General features: G+C 37.4%; 1 protein-coding gene and 1 non-coding gene across 2 annotated transcripts in view; one reads left to right on the forward strand and one right to left on the reverse strand.

The window, feature by feature from the left end:
* LOC124384658 (leucine-rich repeat flightless-interacting protein 1-like) overlaps positions 1–15,196 on the forward strand; it is a 468,068-nt gene that overhangs the window by 229,657 nt on the left and 223,215 nt on the right. The window lies entirely within an intron of this gene.
* trnav-cac lies at positions 4,228–4,300 on the reverse strand. The gene has a single exon. It is a non-coding gene; the product is annotated as a tRNA-Val (tRNA).

A 15,196-nucleotide genomic window follows, 5' to 3' on the forward strand; every position in this document is an offset into this window, starting at 1 on the left:
GAGCATAAGTCAAGAGTAATGTCTTAAATAAAAAAACTTGTTCATTGTTGATGTATTTTTGTTCCATTAAAATCTAAAAAAATGTGGTCACAAGCCACACTTCTCTAACACACTCTCCATTACTTTGCACTGTTGACCCCAGGTACCTGAACTCCTCCAAAGCGTTGTGGGTTAGTCAAAGAAACCTAAAATGAGCATCAGAAAATAAAAGCCTCGGTCTCCACACACGCAGTAATACCGGAAGTATGCAGTGGGATTTCGGGGACGACGGCGGAACTGGAAGAACGGCTGCGATGGAGAAACTAGCGCTAGAGCCACATCCGGAGCATCAGGTGAGTCTGTAGTGAATGTAGTCTGTGTCCTTTTTCAGCTCTCTCCTGTGTTCATGTTGTGAAAAATTCAAAGCAGGTTGTGATTGTAGGTGTTGTTCTTGAAACATAATTCAGTTTAATGCATGAGCATTTTTAGTCATGACACATCATGTCTCTTGTGTTTCAGTAAAACTGGACGCAGTGCCAGACTCGACTACAAACAAGCCTGCGCTATCAGAGGAGGAAATGGAGAAACGCTCCATACACATCGGTTATTATCTTGTTACTGCGTCACATAATCGTGGTGGGTTCGTGTGCAGGAGGTCTCGCATTGCGTGGAGGAACTGGACCAGGGCGGGATGCTGTACGTTGTTGTTCGGGTGGGTGTGGAGACCACGCTGGAGCGAAACCAGATCACACGTGACCACATAAATGAAAAAAAGGAAAGTGTTTTGTCATACTAGTTGAAAAAGGTTCTTTTGTGTTCAAGTCATTGCTGTGTTTCTCTTCACTTTAGAGCCAAAAGGAAGTGGAGGTCTTATGGAGGGACTCTAAACTGAGCTGTGCTGATGTTCTTCCTGAAACCGTGGATGGGAACAACTTCATTACTGAGCAGGTGAGCTGTTGGCTGCACACTAGATTTAGACACCACTGGAAGATCTGGACCAAACAGGATCCAGTGGGCAGTAGATTTTCTACTACTTGAGTATTAATAATAGAAGAGCTGAGTAAAAGTGACTGCATAGTTATTTTATGAAATCATTTCGCTTGAAAATTGATTTGAAATATTATTGTTTATGTCTGATCTAATCGCTTAGCTCGGCATATTTTTGGCTGGTTGTTACAGAGGGCTTTTAAAAATGAGCAATAATCAATATGGGTTAAAAATCATACTGTGATCAATTTCATTTGTTAGAATAAGAACATTGTCAGTGAACTCAAATGGCAGCTCGTCTGATCAGAAAAGAGAAAAGTGTTTGTGTTTGTGGTGTAAAAAGCAGTGTGTTGGTTGGGTAGACTTGATGCAGTTTTATTTCTAAACCAGCACAAATGCTGCCTTTAAGAAGAACATCTTCAGAGGGGTTTTTTCTCGTCCTGGTATCATAAGTGTAGATAAACATAGGTTGTGTTTAATTGACAGCCCTGATGAAGTCTGATGACCTGAAGAGGGTGGAGCTGAGACTTCAGACAGCAGACGGACTTCTGAGGAGGATCATCAGCACCACACGAGAGGTTAGAGGTCACCCAACCTGTAATTAATCCTGGAGGAATTAAGTGTGATTAGAGAGATAGCGATTTAAATGTGTATGTGTATGTGTGTGTGTGTGTGTGTGTGTGTGTGTGTGTGTGTACTGAAAAATGTATTTAATTTGTTTGTTGTGTGAATTGCCAATTTATTATTATTTATTTTCATATTGTATTTATGTATGTGTGTCTGCCTTTGAGCACAGGTGAGAACTCGTTCGATGCCCAGCTGCGAGAGCGAAAAGCGGTGCTGGGAACATCCCGGGCGGACGCTTACTCATCACATGTAAATTCCCGGGTTGAACCTAGCGCTCCCAGCACCTCAACTCCGCGTGTTTCTCTGCCCAGGTCCAGCGCGCACCTCGCGCCTGCCCAGGTATCGCTTCACAAGGCATCTGAAAAATGTCAAAAACCTGTGCTTGACTCTTTCAGAGAGACATCAAATGTTCCAGGTCTTCCTTTCTGCTGGGTCAGTCAGTCCTCCAGCATTGCAAATAAAAGATGGCTCAGCATTTTACTTGCAGCTTTACAGTGAGCAAGTTACAGTGAGAAGGTTAAGATTCCAGTAGATGTTCAGTACAATGGCCTTGCTTACAGGAAGGGCCAGTTTTTTGTCATGAAGTATGATGAGTCAGTGGAGTTTGGTGAACTTCTGCTGATTTTTGTTAAGGATGATTCAGCTCTTCATTTTCTCATGAGAGTTTATGATGCTGAATTTATTTCTTACTACCACATGTACTCAGTAAAAAAAGACAGAGTGCAGACTCATCAGTGAACTGATTGACTTGTGGCCATTGTCATCTTATGTGAAAAATGGTTACCAGATTATTCCACTGAAGCACAGCATCTTGTCAGACTGAATGCCTTCATTTCATTGGACCAGAAACCAAACTCTTTGTGTGTGTTCACAGATATGGCTGAATCACAGCTGCTAAAGAACATAGGGGATGTGATAGCAGGAGTGCTTCCAGACCTTCCTGATCAACTTGATAAGTCCGTTGAAGATACTTTAAAAACACTGCGGCAACCACAGATGATTTAAAGAACATCACAGAAAACGATTTGCTGCCAGTGTTAAAGCCCACAAGCACAAGACTGGTTGCTGCCTGGACCCAAAATAGTGAGTATAGAACAATGTCACCACACCACCCAATGGCACTTGTTAACATGGTGTTAATTAGAATAATTTTTATGAGTCTAATGATGATGTGATCATCATTATTTCCTGAATAAATAAATGTTGTTATTATGCAATAGGAGGCTGTTTCAAAAATTTCAGCTCAGAAGCTCAGCCAGTAAGATCATTCATCCTATGATGGATGTAACTATGGATCCTGCCTTAATTGGTAAAAAAGAACAAATACATGGCTTGATTAATTATTGTGCCAAATACAGCATCCAAAAAGAAACTTTACCAACTTATTTTATTATACATGACACAGATCAATATTTATCATTTTCAGTTTTAATTTAAGCACTATTATAAAATTTTTTCCATTTCCAATCATTGTTTAATAATTACTTTCCTTTTATGTAATTTTTTATTTGGCATTAATTTATGCATTTTTTATTTGTTTAACCAATATTGTAGCGTTCATCCTCCAATTTGTTTCTTCTGCATTATATATATATAACTGACATTGAACTGAAAGCTTGAATTATTATATTTTATTATTATTCATTCCTCCTGCTTTGTTGCTGAGATATTCATGTTGAGCATACAAGAAGATTGTCAAACCACATCACAACCTTCACCGCCATCTGCCTGATATTTAGTTATAACTGCTTTAACATACACTACCCAGTGGAACACGATCAACACTGGAGTTTCTCCAACGCTAATATTGTTTTTATGAACACCTTTTGGATTTATCAAATATCAATTTGATATCCATCTCAGGTTGTTCATTTTCTCAATCTTTCTCACTCTATTTTTCCATAAAGGTGTTTCTTTTCCATAAATCCTGAGAGGCACGAGGTTGAATCCAAGAAGAAAAAGTGTTGAGTCAATCCCAGAGTCCTCACTCATCTCAGACATTGCTGACAGGATCTAGTTTCTTGTTGTGGACAATGTGAAAAAGACTCTACAGATGTTTTTGTTGTTGAAACAATTGTTACACTTCTGAATGTCAGTGAAAAGTTTTAACAATTTGGAGTTTTACTAAACAAGATTTGTTAAAGTACCTGTTCATTTTTTTTGCTTGTTAGTTCCAGGAGTTTCTTAGATTATAATTTTCCTACAGTAATTGTGCATTCTAATGATGTAAAAGGGCTGCATGTACATCACTAGCTAGCATTTTATAAATCAAACACTTCTGTAAAGTTTTCCTTTTTTCAGTTACATGATGCAGTTTGAAGATGTAGAGTTTCAGCTTTACTGCACAGTTCTGTGTGTAAAATAAGTCAAAGTCATTTTTTTCCAGGAATTTCTTGAATTCAGATTTTATTGAAATAGAAAATAGTTTATTTTCCTATAACTGCATTTGCATATTTTAAAATAAGGAACATTTAACTTGTTTGAACATTTTTGTAGTTCAAACAGCAGCAATAACACTTAAAGCACTACACTACAGAAACAATATAAAAGAAAGTTTTCTACATTTCTCTAATGCTGTCGAGTAACACAGTTTACAGGCCTAAGAATTTAACACTAGCTTCAAAATCACAACCTTGTTTCTGCCTGGTGTAGAACCAGGGACCTTTCACGTGTGAGGTGAACGTGATGACCACTACACTACAGAAACTACCACAGGGAAAAGCTTCTTGGTCACTGTTTGCACTTTTGCACATACATTCAGTTGCAGTAGAGCAGGAGAATGAACCGGTTTGCTGAGAAGTTCAAAACAACTAACGTTCTTCTAGCATAGAAGCAGTCTTGCTTTTATTTGCTTTCCTTGGCGTTTGTGTATTAGATGGTCCCGCCTGTCATCATAGACACCGGCAAAACATTTCAAAATCACTTAGCTTCTTCTTATTATTATTATTATTATTATCCAACTCTTTTTATTGATGCATTCAAACAGAAAGACACTCGAGAAAGACAATGGAACAGTGTTTAATTTAGTCCAACAACAAGAAATTGGTCTCTCTCTTTCTAAGTTATACATATAATCACAATCATGAATGTAAGCATTAAGAACAGGAGAAAAAAAAAACAAAAAAAAAACAAACATTAAACACTAATAAAACATTAACACTCTCCAAGATATATGTTTTTCTTTCTACATCTACCAAGAAGTCAGGGCAAGAGGAAGAGCTCAAAAGGCTAAACAAAGAGAACAGGATTTTTTTTCCGTTCCTCTTTCTCTTATGTGATAAGAATGGTTGCCAGGTGGTGTAAAACACACAGCACACATTATGACGCGTCCACTGCAAAAATATCCGTCAAAATAAAGAAATAAAAGCATGATTTAAGAAGAAACTCTACAGACTAGAAACAAGTCAAATGATTTCCAGTGCAGTAAAATAATTACACTTGGTAAGATTTCTTGAAATAAGAAGTGATTAAAGCGATGCTGCAGCACTCGTGTGTCTGTTTTCTGAAGCAGCTTCTGCACCTGACGCACATGCGAGGACTCGACTTCTTTGATGGACCCTTGTGAGGTCTGTTCTGAGTGGAACACGTCTTGAAAACCTCTGTATGACCCGGACCACTGTACTGTAACTCAGTGTCAGGATGTTACTGATCTTCTTATCGCCTCGGCATCATGGTGGAGTCTCCTGTCATCAGAGAGTCTTTACCATGAGGTGCCGTGTAGAACATCCAGTGGTCAGTATGAGAGAATTGAATAACAGAATATAAGATTTTTCTCCAAAGTTTAAATAACATTGGATTTTTTTTCCATTTGATGAATTTTAAGTTCATTCATTTTTTCATTCATGTATTTTTGCTCTTGTTGTGAAGTGAAGTTTGTGTCATTGCTGCTACACTGTGCATCTGAACGATCACGACTCAAATCTCACAATAAACTTTAGGGTTTTATCACATTTTCTACTTTCATTCATCTGATTGTCTCCCCAGTGTCCAACTGCTCCATGGCTTTGTGTATCAGTCACCTCACAACTATAGCAAAGAGTTTTTATTATTGACGAGTAAATTCCAAGTGATTCAGTGCTTATGCTCAGAGAACACACACACACACACACACACACACACACACACACACACACACACACACACACACACACACACACACACACAATAAACACATTATTTGCATCTTTGCATTTTTTTTTTCAAACTACTGCTAAATGTTTGTTTACATTCACAATATTTATTATTATATGCACATTATATTCCACATGGATCGTGCAGTACAGTGTACAAGTTGTTAATAACATTCTTGTGTATGTTTCTATTTTCTTTATAGTGATTAATCTGTAGGATAAATCATATAAATGTGGAAATCTTCATATAATAATCATAAAATGTATAATTTTAGAATATAAAAGTATGTTTAAATGTAGACCTTTAGGTACTAAAGCACCCTATTGCAATAAAGTATTATTATTATTATTATTATTATTATTATTATTATTATTATTATTATTATTATTATTATTAATATTATAATGACAAACTGTGTTTATAAAATGAACATGAAATAAGGCTGTAATACTGCACTGTATTTAACTGTCTGAACCAGATTTATTCTAGTTTTAAACATATTGATAGTCATTTTATTTTATTATTATTATTATTATTATTATTATTATTATTATTATTATTATTATTATTATTATTATTATTATTATTATTATTATTATTATTATTATTATTATTATTATTATTATTATTATTATTATTATTATTATTATTATTATTATTATTATTATTATTATTATTATTATTATTATTATTATTATTATTATTATTATTATTATTATTATTATTATTATATTTATAAATGTGTATTTAAAACACAGATATTTAAAAAGAATAATACATCAAAAGATCTAATATCTACCAAACTACAAAAATCACTCAGTGTTGAATTGAGGTTTTGGACATTTATTCCAGCTCATAAATCCTATAAAACATGCAGCATTAAACATGAACTTCCAGCAGATGAACATCTCATAATACTGTCTGGAAGTGAGAAATGTACAGGTTGTTTTACTCCATACACATGAACTTACTTTGATCAGAAACACAATCATACTCCAAATCAATTAATCAATAAAGTCAATAAAAGAATCCCAAACTGCTGTGTGTCTTGTCCTCGCTATTAATGACGTCATTAGAGCTCCACTACTTCTAATGACCTGCTGTGACAGTGAGCTCTAATACACATCACACTGCCACCTACTGGTCATTTATGATTCTGCAACATTCATAGAGTCACTCCGGTCAACTTCCGGTTCTCAACTCGGATTCACTCGCTTTATACACAGTTTACAGCCGTTTTATCTTATTTATGACTGTAATATCGCTCTTCTCTCAGGAACAACAGAAAAGCTGTGAAGACATGATATTTTATCCGCTCTTTACCTCTGTAATGTGCGCATGCGCATAGTGTCAGGTTAAGAGACCGGGTTACGTCACAGACGGAGGGCGGGCATCTCCTGTGACGTCACAGTAAGGCAACGTCTATAATTGGGAACGCGTCTCTGTTTCTCTCATTTCCGAGGTTTTTGCTTGTGAGTAAAGAGGCATAAACATGGAGCTCTTCAGAAGGTTAAGAGAATTTTTTCAAAGCAGAAGAACAAAGAAAACTAAGCAGATTGCTGAAATGAAGGAGAAGCTGGAACACATGGAGAAAGTAGAGAAAGACTTGGATGCATTTTCTCTTCTAATAATAGAGAAGATAACAGAAGAGAAAGAAGAGAAAGCCATTCTGCTACAGACGGTGCAAAAGCTGGAGGCTACTTTGGCTTCTGAGCGAAAGCAGCAGGAACAGGACATAACTGAGAGAAGCCAGAGCTGGGCGAGAGAACAAAAACAACTGGAGGAACGTGTTGCTCAGCTTGAGTTTATTTTGGAGCAGACCACCATGGAGCTCCAGTCTTCCCTGAAAATCCATGAGGAACTGGAGAAAACTGTAGAATGTGAGAGAGAGCTGGAAGAGAGAACAAAAACAACTGGAGGAACGTGTTGCTCAGCTTGAGGTCACTTTGGAACAGACCACCATGGAGCTCCAGTCTTCCTGAAAATCCATGAGGAACTGGAGAAAACTGTAGAATGTGAGAGAGAGCTGGAAGAGAGAACAAAACGACTGGAGGAACATGTTGCTCAGCTTAAGCTCACTTTGGAACAGACCACCATGGAGCTCCAGGATACTCAGAATCACTGTGAGAAAATAAAAATAGTGCAGAGCAGGAGAGAGATCATTTGATCAGAGAGAAAGAGCGACTGGAGGAACGTGTTGCTCAGTTTGAGCCCACGTTGGATTTTAAAGAAAAACAAGAGGACGAAAGAGAAAACTAAACTTGACATAGAGGAGAGGAACAACTTACAGCTTCAGACCAACAGGGGCTCCAGGATACCCAGAATCTCTGTGAGGAAGAAAAGAAGACTTCAGAGAATAAAACAGATCATTATATGAGAGTCCGAGAGCGATGGGAGGAAATTGTTGCTCAGCTGAGACAAGAAAACATTCAAAAGAAAAGGAGAAATAGAAAAAAAAGAAGAAGACAAGAGAAACAGAGAGTCTGAACATGCCTTTTCCTCTTTCTGTTTCTCTTATGGCTATTTATGATAGTTTTACACTTATAGTCAATAGTATAAAGCTGAGTGTAAAGCTATTGTATCTTGTAGATCGCCTTTTGATCATTTTTATTTCTGTCTTGTCAAAAACTTTTTTTTAATCTTTTTTTAAATCTTGATTTTAATCTTTTACTACAAAGAGTCACAATAAACACTAATAACAACCATTATTTTTGTCTTCCTTACAAACGCTGTATGACCTCCTCATGGATTCTTCCACTTAGTTTATATCCTCTTGTGGGGCAGGGGGCTGTGGCTCGGGGTCATAATGCTGAGGGGGAGGGAGGTCAGGAGGGAGAGGGAAACTGGTCCTCAGTGCCACATTGTGCAAAACACCACACACCCTGATAATCTTACACACTTTTTCCGGGTGGTATAAAAGTCTTCCACCTGAGACATCCAGAGCTCCACATCTGCATTTCTGGAGGTGAGGGCCGTCTGAGGGGTGAAGCCTCTGTCACCTGTCATATTATAGACTACATCAGGACAATGTTTACAATTTCTACATGTTGTTAAAGTCACCAAGAAGCCAGTCATCACGTCCTGCAGCTGCATAGATCACATAGATCCAGGAGCACAGCTGTAGGAATCTAAATCAGCTTATTATTCAGTCATCATCATGGGCCGAGAAATCATCATGGTCCCTGGAGACTCTTTCTCTCCTTAATCTTCCATTGGTGTAATCCTCCAGCAGTGCCATCATGCAGCATTACACACGGGGGTCACCACAGCATTTATATGTTTACAGTAATTACACTGATCATTAACACCTTGGCAAAATCAGCATGAATTAGTGGCATCATCACCCGAGATACAATTTGAAGATGAAAATGTGACATGTGAACACGTTTCTTCATGCCAGTTTTGTCATGAACATCATTATAGTTAGGACTGAAAATGAGAACATAAAGAGAGTAACGACTGTGTGAGAGCGTAATGGCTGCATTTCCAGATTTATTGAAGGAAAATATGTCGTTATTTACACTGTGTTCTGCAGTTATCTAATGGTAGGGATTTGATGTTCTCCTGTATTCCATGCAGTCGGGCATCTCCTCCTCCTGCGCTCCGTAGTGGAATGTGATGGTGAGACGCTGCTGATTACAAATTTAGAGTGAATTTTTATTTAACATTTGAGTTGGATTTTATAAGAAGGTGTTTATGAAACAACTATCACTCAGTACAAACCAAATAACCTGCAGGATTTCATCTTCATGATCACAACACTTCAAACAAAACATCTACAGTACAGACAGGATTCAGGGCCATTTTTCGATATTTATATGTTACGGTAATTTTGTATTATTTATATTAGGAGTCTTTAACGACTCTGTGCATATGTTTAAAAAATGACCATGTTACTGTGTGTACAATGATACTAATTGTGTTCATGTATTACAAACACTTTATTAGGAGCACCTATATATTCATATACACTGTGTGTGTGTGTGTGTGTGTGTGTGTGTGATTATTTGTACAAAGAGTTCCGTCTCATCACTTTCATTATTTTAGATCAAACATGTGCACTACTACTATCAGGTAAAATACAATGTCCTCGTAGGAAAAAACACCAAAAACAAAGTGTCCAAAAACTTACGACCCCCAGGCTGAAATAGTCCACGCAGAAACAAAACAGAGTAAGAACAGGAGTTTTGAGGGTTGGGATTTGGACTGTAGTTTATGTTAACAGTCTGCTACACTGACTCAGGACTACAGTTTGTATCTGATCATCACTTCACCTTAACATCATTTAGCTGTAATAAATGGACATTCAGTGAAACCCAGATGAGGACGGGTTCCCTCTGGTTCCTCTAAAGGTTTCTTCCTTATGCCGTCTCGGGGAGTTTGTTCTTGCTGCAGTCGCCACCGGCTTTTTCATCAGAGACAAACTTACACATAAAGAACATCATATTTATTTGTATCATCACATTATCTGTGTGAGAAATGCTCTATGTGTGCGTAATAAAATGTAATCTGAGAGAGAGCGAGACGGGGTTTGTGACGTCACAGGAGGAGCTCTGGGCGTGTTTGTGTGACATCACAGTAGAGATGTCTATAAGTCAGAATGTGTCTTTGTTTCTCATTTCTCAGGTTTGTGCAGTTTTAGGAAAATAAGGGAAAAATGTAGAGGTGTCATGAGTATGAACTGGAAGAGATATTCGAGGTGGAAAATAGAGACGCATATGAGGAACAATAGTCACTCCAGAAAACAGATATATGCCATGGCCGGTAAAAAGTGGTGACCACGTACACCAGGCAAAGTGTGTCGGCCGGAAGGAAAAGATAGGAAAATATAATGTAAAATAAAAATAGTAAAATAAGCAAACAGCATGCAGGCAACATGCCTTAACTATACTCAAACAGCATATGCACATATTTTCAAAACACAAGTAGAAACGTAGGTGAAAAAAATCATATAAAAATATATAAAAATATAAAAATGAGAAGAGTAATAGGTTAATAGGCACAACACATCGTCAGATAATAAAGAACGTAGGAGAATAGTTGCAAGAATTTGTATAAGAGGTACACTGTCCAAAACACACAGGAAGTAAGCATGAGAGAGCATGAGCTTAAGATGCAGGCAGGATGAGAGTAAGACAGGAAATGTTATATAAAGAAGTATTATGGCATAAGAAATATATTTTAAGAAGATTTTAAGTAAAACTAAGTAAAAGACGAGAGCTATGAAAATTAGGAAAAGCATTTGGAGAAAAGTGCTGATGTGTTAAAACTAAAGCCCTGGTTTGTAAAACTAGTAAAAAACACGTTTTTATACAAAGTCTACACAAAACAAAACAAAGGATGATTTGCAGACATAGGAAAAAAAACCCAGACAAGATTTTAAGAAAAGTGCACGATCAGGGGATGTTTTTTAAGACAAGGTCTCCATCAAGAGATATTTTTGTACATGTAAATTAGAATCGTATGGAGGTGAACGAGGCCTCCTGGATATGGGTGGAATTTTAACTAAGAATAGGCAGAAACACACCAGAAAACACGTGAGCAAAAGGTGGGATATGCAAAGCCCCATAAAATCAATGATGTACGTAAATTGTGAGGGAGGAGATATTAGACACAATATGTACATTTTACTAGGTGTGAGATATAAAAAATAAGGATTGTTTATATCAAATTCGCACTCGCATGTGAAAGCTGACGGGTGTCATTGCTGTCAGGATGATTCTCTCCCGAGAGCTCCATGGGACGGGTCTGAAGTGACTGCAATAAAGCTGATTTTCTCCTTCTCATTCGTGACTGGAAGATGTCTTCATTTGGTTTGTTTATGTATTATTTGAAGTTTTGTAACTTATTGGTAAATGATTAGTGAACAGCTAAAACTAATTTGAGTATTGAGCCACAATTGTTATGTCTATTCGGACATGGGGTCTGAGTTACGAGACCCTGACCACTGTACTGTAACTCAGTGTCAGGATGTTACTGATCTTCTTATCGCCTCGGCATCATGGTGGAGTCTCCTGTCATCAGAGAGTCTTTACCATGAGGTGCCGTGTAGAACATCCAGTGGTCAGTATGAGAGAATTGAATAACAGAATATAAGATTTTTCTCCAAAGTTTAAATAACATTGGATTTTTTCATTCGATGAATTTTAACTTCATTCATTTTTTCATTCATGTATTTTTGCTCTTGTTGTGAAGTGAAGTTTGTGTCATTGCTGCTACACTGTGCATCTGAACGATCACGACTCAAATCTCACAATAAACTTTAGGGTTTTATCACATTTTCTACTTTCATTCATCTGATTGTCTCCCCAGTGTCCAACTGCTCCATGGCTTTGTGTATCAGTCACCTCACAACTATAGCAAAGAGTTTTTATTATTGAGCGAGTAAATTCCAAGTGATTCAGTGCTTATGCTCAGAGACTGACCTGATTTTTTTCAACTACTGCTGAATGTTTGTTTACATTCACAATATTCATTATTATATGCACATTATATTCCACATGGATCGTGCAGTACAGTGTACAAGTTGTTAATAACATTCTTGTGTATGTTTCTATTTTCTTTATAGTGATTAATCTGTAGGATAAATCATATAAATGTGGAAATCTTCATATAATAATAATCATAAAATGTATAATTTTAGAATATAAAATATGTTTAAATGTAGACCTTTAGGTACTAAAGCACCCTATTGCAATAAAGTATTATTATTATTATTATTATTATTATTATTATTAATATTATAATGACAAACTGTGTTTATAAAATAAACATGAAATAAGGCTGTAATACTGCACTGTATTTAACTGTCTGAACCAGATTTATTCTAGTTTTAAACATATTGATAGTCATTTTATTTATTTTTGTTGTATTTTGATGTTTTTCAATTTCATTTCAGTAAATTATGACTTTATGTTTTAATTTATTACCCAGTAAAAGCCTTGCTATTTATAAATGTGTATTTAAAACACAGATATTTAAAAAAGAATAATACATCAAAAGATCTAATATCTACCAAACTACAAAAATCACTCAGTGTTGAATTGAGGTTTTTGGACATTTATTCCAGCTCATAAATCCTATAAAACATGCAGCATTAAACATGAACTTCCAGCAGATGAACATCTCATAATACTGTCTGGAAGTGAGAAATGTACAGGTTGTTTTTACTCCATACACATGAACTTACTTTGATCAGAAACACAATCATACTCCAAATCAATTAATCAATAAAGTCAATAAAAGAATCCCAAACTGCTGTGTGTCTTGTCCTCGCTATTAATGACGTCATTAGAGCTCCACTACTTCTAATTACCTGCTGTGACAGTGAGCTCTAATACACATCACACTGCCACCTACTGGTCATTTATGATTCTGCAACATTCATAGAGTCACTCCGGTCAACTTCCGGTTCTCAACTCGGATTCACTCGCTTTATACACAGTTTACAGCCGTTTTATCTTATTTATGACTGTAATATCACTCTTCTCTCAGGAACAACAGAAAAGCTGTGAAGACATGCTATTTTATCCGCTCTTGACCTCTGTAATGTGCGCATGCGCATAGTGTCAGGTAAAAAGAGACCGGGTTACGTCACAGACGGAGGGCGGGCATCTGCCTGTGACGTCACAGTAAGGCAACGTCTATAATTGGGAATGCGTCTCTGTTTCTCTCATTTCCAAGGTTTTGCTTGTGAGTAAAGAGGCATAAACATGGAGCTCTTCAGAAGGTTAAGAGAATTTTTTCAAAGCAGAAGAACAAAGAAAACTAAGCAGATTGCTGAAATGAAGGAGAAGCTGGAACACATGGAGAAAGTAGAGAAAGACTTGGATGCATTTTCTCTTCTAATGATAGAGAAGATAACAGAAGAGAAAGAAGAGAAAGCCATTCTGCTACAGACGGTGCAAAAGCTGGAGGCTACTTTGGCTTCTGAGCGAAAGCAGCAGGAACAGGACATAACTGAGAGAAGCCAGAGCTGGGCAAGAGAACAAAAACAACTGGAGGAACGTGTTGCTCAGCTTGAGTTTATTTTGGATCAGACCACCATGGAGCTCCAGTCTTCCCTGAAAATCCATAAGGAACTGGAGAAAACTGTAGAATGTGAGAGAGAGAGCTGGACAAGAGAACAAAAGAAAGTGGAGGAACATGTTGCTCAGCTTGAGGTCACTTTAGAACAGACCACCATGGAGCTCCAGGATACTCAGAATCACTGTGAGAAAATAAAAATAGTGCAGAGCAGGAGAGAGATCATTTGATCAGAGAGAAAGAGCGACTGGAGGAACGTGTTGCTCAGTTTGAGCCCACGTTGGATTTGAAAGAAAAACAAGAGGACGGAAGAGAGAAAACTAAACTTGACATAGAGGAGAGGAACAACTTACAGCTTCAGACCAACAGGGGGCTCCAGGATACCCAGAATCTCTGTGAGGAAGAAAAGAAGACTTCAGAGAATAAAACAGATCATTATATGAGAGTCCGAGAGAGATGGGAGGAAATTGTTGCTCAGCTGAGACAAGAAAACCTTCAAAAGAAAAGGAGAAATAGAAAAAAAAGGAGACGACAAGAGAAACAGAGAGTCTGAACATGTCTTTTTCCTCTTTCTGTTTCTCTTATGGCTATTTATGATAGTTTTACACTTATAGTCAATAGTATAAAGCTGAGTGTAAAACTATTGTATCTTGTAGATCGTCTCGTCTTTTAATCATTTTTTATTTCTGTCTTTTCAAAAACTTTTTTTAATCTTTTTTTAAATCTTGATTTTAATCTTTTTCTACAAAGAGTGACAATAAACACTATTAACAACCATGATTTTTGTCTTTTCCTTACAAACGCTGTATGACCTCCTCATGGATTTTTCCACTTAGTTTATATCCCTCTTGTGGGGCAGGGGGCTGTGGCTCGGGGTCATAATGCTGAGGGGGAGGGAGGTCAGGAGGGAGAGGGGAAACTGGTCCTCAGTGCCACATTGTGCAAAACACCACACACCCTGTGGTGTTGTACACTTTTGTACCCTCTTGTACACTTTTTCCGGGTGGTATAGAAGTCTTCCACCTGAGACATCCAGAGCTCCACATCTGCATTTCAGGAGGAGAGAAGTGTCTGAGGGGTGAAGCCTCTGTCACCTGTCATATTATAGACTACATCAGGACAATGTTTACAATTTCTACATATTGTTAAAGTCACCAAGAAGCCAGTCATCACGTCCTGCAGCTGCCTGTAGTCTGTTCCCTACACTGCTATGTGTCAGGATAAAGGAATCATGTGCTGAAGCAGGTCAGTGTGCCACAGTGAAGGAAAACCTGATGTATCGACTACCCACCTTAATAATAACATCCAAAATGACAGGCACTATGGCACTCAGGGGCAGATACCAGACCTATAGCAGACCCTGTCTGCCATTTCCCACTAGAAACAACCTGTTGTCATTAACCCCAGAGTGGTGAGGACCTGTATTTGGACGGGGATGGCATGGTTC

Source organism: Silurus meridionalis, chromosome 4, assembly GCF_014805685.1.
Source record: "Silurus meridionalis isolate SWU-2019-XX chromosome 4, ASM1480568v1, whole genome shotgun sequence".
Lineage (NCBI taxonomy): Eukaryota > Metazoa > Chordata > Actinopteri > Siluriformes > Siluridae > Silurus > Silurus meridionalis.